Below are 6,000 nucleotides of genomic sequence, written 5' to 3' on the forward strand. Positions count from 1 at the left end.
CCCTCTCTCTCCAGCGTTTTGTTCTTTCCTCCCTACCCGAGGATCCCCTACCTACCGATCCTCTAAAGGCCTCTGACTCAGGGTTGGTTTCATCCACATTGAAAAGGAGAAAATTCTTGTCCATTTGGGGTACCTTCAAATGAGCAAGGACCTGGTTTAGGGATAAGGTGGTAGGACTTAGAGAAACTCATCAAGGCCTCTTGATGGGTGACAAAGCTCTCAGGTTCAGCCCTGCTCCCCTCCGAGCTCTGAGCACCAACTGCTTTTCCTGGCTCTTCAGTCAAGCAGGCTCAGCTATATAAGAAAAAGGGTCCTTTTTCTGAAAAGAAGAAAGTGCTCTGTGTCCTCTCCTTGGGGTCTTCTGTGCAGTTTCCTGGACTCTGTCCAGGCCTTCCTTACCCCTGCCTATGCTTTGTCCAGGCCGAGGATGGGCCCAGGCTCCAGCTGAGGTCACAGAGTCTCAGCCTGGGATTCCAGGTTGGGAAGATAGCCTGAGAAGCCCAAGCTGAGATGCCAGGCTCAGCCAGTTACCCTAGTTGCCCTTTTCATCTAGAGGGAGAACACATGCACACATATACAGGTCAGGGTCTCATGGCCGAAGCCCGGGCTGGTTCTACTTTGGGTGTTACTTACATGTGGGAGGCAACATGGAGGAAAGGATAAGAGAACTGACCAGGAGCAGCAATGGTGTGCTGGTCTCAGGTGGACCCTGGTGCCCCATCATCAAGTGCTACTTAGCACTGAGGCTGGGGAACATTTATTGGACAAGGATACTCCTAAGAGATGCCTGAGCAGCTCCAGATAATATCTGAAGACCCCGAGAGCCTATGGGTCCTGTAGGATTCCCTACAAATCCTACCCTGGATTCATTGTTCCCAGTCTCTTCTGGCCTCTGCATCACCAAATGGATCCATTTAAGTGGGTCTCTTACTTTCTCTGAGTTTCCTATCCCCCTACCCTTAACTTAAGACTAAATTTTCTAGGATTGCCCTCCCCCTAGAACAACTGTGGGGTCACAGGAAAATAAAAAGTTTTTCCTTGTGGTAACATAGAACTGGGAAGATGACACAAATATGGACCTCATCTATTCACCCACCAACCCATCCATCCATCCGTCCGTCCATCCACCCATCTGAGTAAATGTTTTATGAATATTTACTAAGTGCCTTCAGTATATAGGTCTGTCTTGTTCACTGCTGGATGCCCAGCTCCTAGCACAGTGTTTGGCATGTTGCAAATGCTTAGTAACTCTCTGTTGAATGGCTAAATGCATATGATCAGCTCCCAGCTGCCATGTGGATTTCAAAGATTCAGAAGCCATAGCCTCAGGGAGGCTTCTGGAGGAAGATACTGCACATGAACTAGAAGTTAAATAATGGTACAAAGCAGCACGTAAGAGGCATCATAAGACAGTGATTGGTCAGGCAATCAGACAGCCTGCGCTCAGCCCAATCACCTGAGGCTAACCTGGCTTGGGCAGGAAGGATGTCACGGTCATGCAGGCCCATTAGGATACCAGGCAGGCTGCTTTGGACCTCCTCACTGGGCCCAGCAAATCGGCTGCTGTGAGTGATAGGGTAACTACTGTGGTAATGTAAAGGGGGGTGGGGTGGACTCTCCCTAGGGGTGTCTGCTTATCTGCAGCCTGCATTCTGCTCATTTCCATTTGTTGTTACTCCTGAGCTGGACCTGGGCAAAATTTTGAAGCAGATGGAAGTGTTTCCTTTGGGGTCCTCCTGCTTCCCTTTTGGGGTACTTCCCCATCTTCAGAAGGGAATCTTAGGACTGCCCATGGTCAAACAATCCACCCTTTCTGGTCCGGTCTGCCCTCTCACCCTCTAAACGCCACCCCCACATCCCACCCTCCCTCCCTACATTGAGCAGAGTTTGTGGAGCGCTCTGCTAGGTGCAGAAGCAAATCCAGCAGAAATGTCAGATGGCACTGGGAAAGCTGCTGCAGTTACAGACCCATGCATTCATGCCAGGGGAGGGTAAGGCAAGGAGGTCTTGACTCATCTGGGGTATCTCTGCAGCTGCCACTCTCCCCAAGTTCAGCTTTTGATCCAGCCCCGCACCTGGGGTGGGGGTAAAGGCACAAAAGGAGAGCCCTCACAAGGGATCGTGGAGGGCTGCTTTTTGGTTCCCAACTGGCCCGTCACCCACTTCACCCTCCTCTTTGGGCAGTTCCAAGCATGGGCAGAGAAAGCGGTGTCTCCCCAACATTCCCTGTACCATCACAAGCTCTCCTGGTGCTGCATTGGCCCTACACCAGGCCTGAAATGGGGCTTTGGTAAGAGGAAGGAGGAGCAGAAAGGGGGTTCAGAAACAATACCGGGGAGAAAGTTGGAGAGAAGGAACAAAAATAGCAGACCTTTCTGAGCACTTACTCTATGCCCGCACTGCAGTGCTAAGTACTTGACAAGTATTAACTCATTTGATGCACACGGCAGCCCCATGAGGAGGTGCTATTATTCTGAGACGCAGTTACAGAGGAGGGAACAGGTCAGTTCAGAAGCTGACCCAGGACCACACAGACATAGGTGGGGTTGGCATTTACACTGACACGGTATCACTCCAGAATCCCTTTTCTCAAACACTCTGTCATCTTGCTGCCCCCAGTGTCTTCCCAGCTCGGGCAAATGATCTATTCATATTATCTGAGATGGTAAAGGAAGATAGACAGCAGCCCAGCCCAGCCTCACCCTAGAGATCCTGATGCAGCTGGTGTAGGAGAGTGCCTAGACAACCACATTTTTTAAAGGGCCCCCAGGGAATCCCAGTGTGCAACCAGGGTTGAGAACCACCGGTCTAGACCAATCCATGTCCAACCAGCATCAACTTGTTTGTCAGGCCAGTAGTAAATACTTGCTCCCTGAGAGCTATGATGAGACTGTGCCTATGGGTATCGAAGGGATCCCTGCATGGACAAATCGTGGGTGGGCAGATGTGGTGGAAGGGAGCTCTGAAAGAATGAACTGGCAAAAGGAGGAGACACAGGATATAATGGGGGGCCCTATTTCAGAGCTTTGTTTTGTTTGTTTGTTTGTTTGTTTTTAGAGGGGGGAGGGGCAGAGGAAGAGGGAGAGAGAGAATCTCAAGCAGGCCCAGGGCTCGATCTCACGACCCTGAGATCACCTGAGCCGAAACCAAGAGTCAGGCGCCCAACCGACTGAGCCACCCAGGCACCCCTCAGAGCTCTGCTTTAGGCCTGAACTGCTTCAAAAGATTCCAGTCAAATGGTTGAAAGGTCCTGTCCTCAATGAGTGACTAGCCAAGTGAGGGAAGCTGAATATGCCACACAAGAGGGCTTGACAGCATTAGTAGAAGGACTCAGCAATGGCAGCAAGTGAGTGGAGGCAGGCTGAATCCCCTGGGACCAGGAACTCTTTAGGAATGGGGCTTAACAGGAAGAGCTTTGGGGAAGACAATTTTGAACCAGATTGGGGAAGCCGGGAACAGTGTGGTTAGAGAAAAGAGAACTGCATCTCAAATGTGAAGAATGAGATGTATGTGAATGCTTGGACAAGGGCAGAATGCTTAGACGTTGTAGAGGGAGGAGCTGAGAGATCAAAGTCTTCCAGGGCAGAGACTCTTGGCTGGAGAGGGATAAGCACCGTGAGTAGGGCGATGAGGGAATGGGTAGGATGGTGGGAAGAGCCCAGCTGCTGGAAGGGTCTACAGGCTCTGCCGGGAAGCCTGGGTTTGCTGCCATCAGCATCAGGGGCACTCTGGTCCTAGTGAGCACTGAACTGGAGGCAAAGCAAAGAACTGAGAGCCCAGATAGCCCGGTGCAGACTCCAGCAAATCACCCAATGATTCGGAGACAAGCATGTCCCTCTGAAATGGGCCTAGAGGAAGGGCTTCCCAGTGGGTTTCTAAATTGCCCGGCTGGCTGCGGGGGAAGAGATGGTGAGAGACAGAAGAGAGCTCAAAGCAAGATGGACAGAATGATCATTAGTCACTGGGATTGTCCAATGTCCCAGGCCAGCCTCGAAGACTCACAAGGGCATGTATAAATGTGGAGACAGAGAATAGGACTTGAATCTCTGGGTGCCTTGTCTTTCTTCATGTGTTCAATCACACTTGAAATTTCCTCTTTCTTCTTCTGACGGTCAAATGCTGATCCAGTCTCCAAAACTCAACTTGAATCCCACTGCTCAGGAAGTTTTTTGGTCCACCCAGGCCTAAGCGTATCCCTTATTAACTCTGAGAGCAGTGCTCCAATAGAACTTCCTGTGGTATTGGAAGTGCTATCCATTGGTGGTGGCCATTAGCCACATATGGCCATTGAGCACTTGGCCTAGTGCAACTGAGCGACTGAATTTTAAGTTAATTTAAATAGCCATATGTGCTTCATGGCTACCATCATAGACAGCACAGTCCTAGAGCATTTGTTGTCTGAACCAGCTTCCGTACTATTTCCCAGATATTTTATTAGGAACTTTACACAGATTATCTTATCAACTGTTCACAGACTCTCATGAGGAGGTATTATCCCCATTTGGAAGAGGAAGAAATAAGAGAATCAGAAAATCTTCCCTAGAGAGGTAGAGCTGGATTTGAATCTGGGACTGACTGGTTTCAGAGCTTAGGCTCTTTTTATGAGAGTATATTTCTTCGTTGGACCTACTGATACTCCACAGAGCCTCTTACTATCTACTCTCTACTACCCTTCTTGCCCTCCACTAGTCTTCATGCCCCCTTCTCTGTTCTTTCATTTGGGAATGAGTTCCCAGGGTGGGCCAGCAGGCAGAGACACCATGACCACCGAGCCTGAGGGAGGTGGAGAGTGTGAGTTACAGCAGTTGGAATCACCGGGCGTGGCGGACGGCTGCAGAGGAGTCCAAGAGAGTTGGAAGGTAGAGCACAGAGCTGAATGGAAGTCCAGAAGATTTGAGGCAGGATGTTTGGGGGCACTCTTCCAAATTTCAGTTCTCTTCTTTGCCCCAGGAAGCCTCAGTCCTGCCCCCAAAGTACTTCTTGAAATATGAAAGCAGAGGACAATTAACTGTTTCAAGCTAGGACTCCTGGGTATCGATAAATTGGAGTGATTACTAGTCCACTTGTTCATTCACATTCTGTAAAAATATATATCAAGCACCTTAAGGATTTGGATTCTGTAGCTTGGCGATAGGGCCTGAGAATCTGCATTTTAACCAAAGCCAGGCAACGCTATAGTCCACTTATTTTTTTTTTTTTTACAGTCCACTGTCTTGATTGCAAATCCCATTTCTTTATTTGCAGGTGGCTACCTCTACACTTGGGTTCCCCAGTTCACAGCTAGAAGTAGTCTCTTCCTCCTCTGATCTTCTTTTTCACAGAGATTCTCAAGCCTGGCTGCATGTTAGACTCCCCTGGGGAGCTTTCGGAAAAATACTGCGGGCTCGTTGCCCAGGACCACTGGGGATGGCGCTGGGCATCTCCTAGGGGAGTTAACTCTGATGTTGTGTAGCCAGGGCTGAGGACCCTCTCACCTTATGTCTAATGTCTCCTTAGCGCTCAACCACACCCTGCCTCATGTTACTTACTTGTCTCTCCTTCTGGCTGGGCCAAGTTACCTTGGGGCCTCCACAGCTTTCAGCATAGTACCTTTCACAAATACACCCTGTAAAACATTTTCAACTGAATGCAACATGTTGCCATATTTTAGCTCTGCTTTATGCGCACTGTAACGTTGCCCCAGAAGTTGAAATCTTTTGCCCAAAGATGGTAAATGGTTTTCTTTGCTCTGTCCTTTCAGAACCATCCTCTTTTTTGCTAGATCTTGGGTGGCCTCTTCCTTCAGCATAGCTCTGTGAGGAGCACCTCGTGTCAGAGTGAGAGCCAGGAAGGAGAGGAGTACCTTGGGTTAGATGGGACAGTTCAGGGTGGCGGGCTGGACAAGCTGGAGTTAGCTGGAGAGCCACAAGTGCCCCACTGATCAGGCTTCAGGTTGCTGGTACCAGCCCCTGCCCGGTCCTGGTCCCTCTGCTGTTGACAGCACAGGGGCCGAGGGAAATC

At 49.8% G+C, this 6,000-nt stretch overlaps 1 protein-coding gene and 1 long non-coding RNA gene across 3 annotated transcripts in view; one reads left to right on the plus strand and one right to left on the minus strand.

Moving 5' to 3' along the window:
• LOC145722989 (uncharacterized) overlaps positions 1–6,000 on the minus strand; it is a 52,191-nt gene that overhangs the window by 16,735 nt on the left and 29,456 nt on the right. The window lies entirely within an intron of this gene.
• Positions 1–6,000, plus strand: part of SCUBE3 (signal peptide, CUB domain and EGF like domain containing 3) — a 33,050-nt gene that overhangs the window by 6,220 nt on the left and 20,830 nt on the right. The gene's annotated exons all lie outside the window — the stretch shown is intronic.

Source organism: Leptonychotes weddellii, chromosome 8 (genome assembly GCF_054177405.1).
Source record: "Leptonychotes weddellii isolate Sample4059 chromosome 8, ASM5417740v2, whole genome shotgun sequence".
In the NCBI taxonomy this organism is placed as follows: Eukaryota; Metazoa; Chordata; class Mammalia; order Carnivora; family Phocidae; genus Leptonychotes; species Leptonychotes weddellii.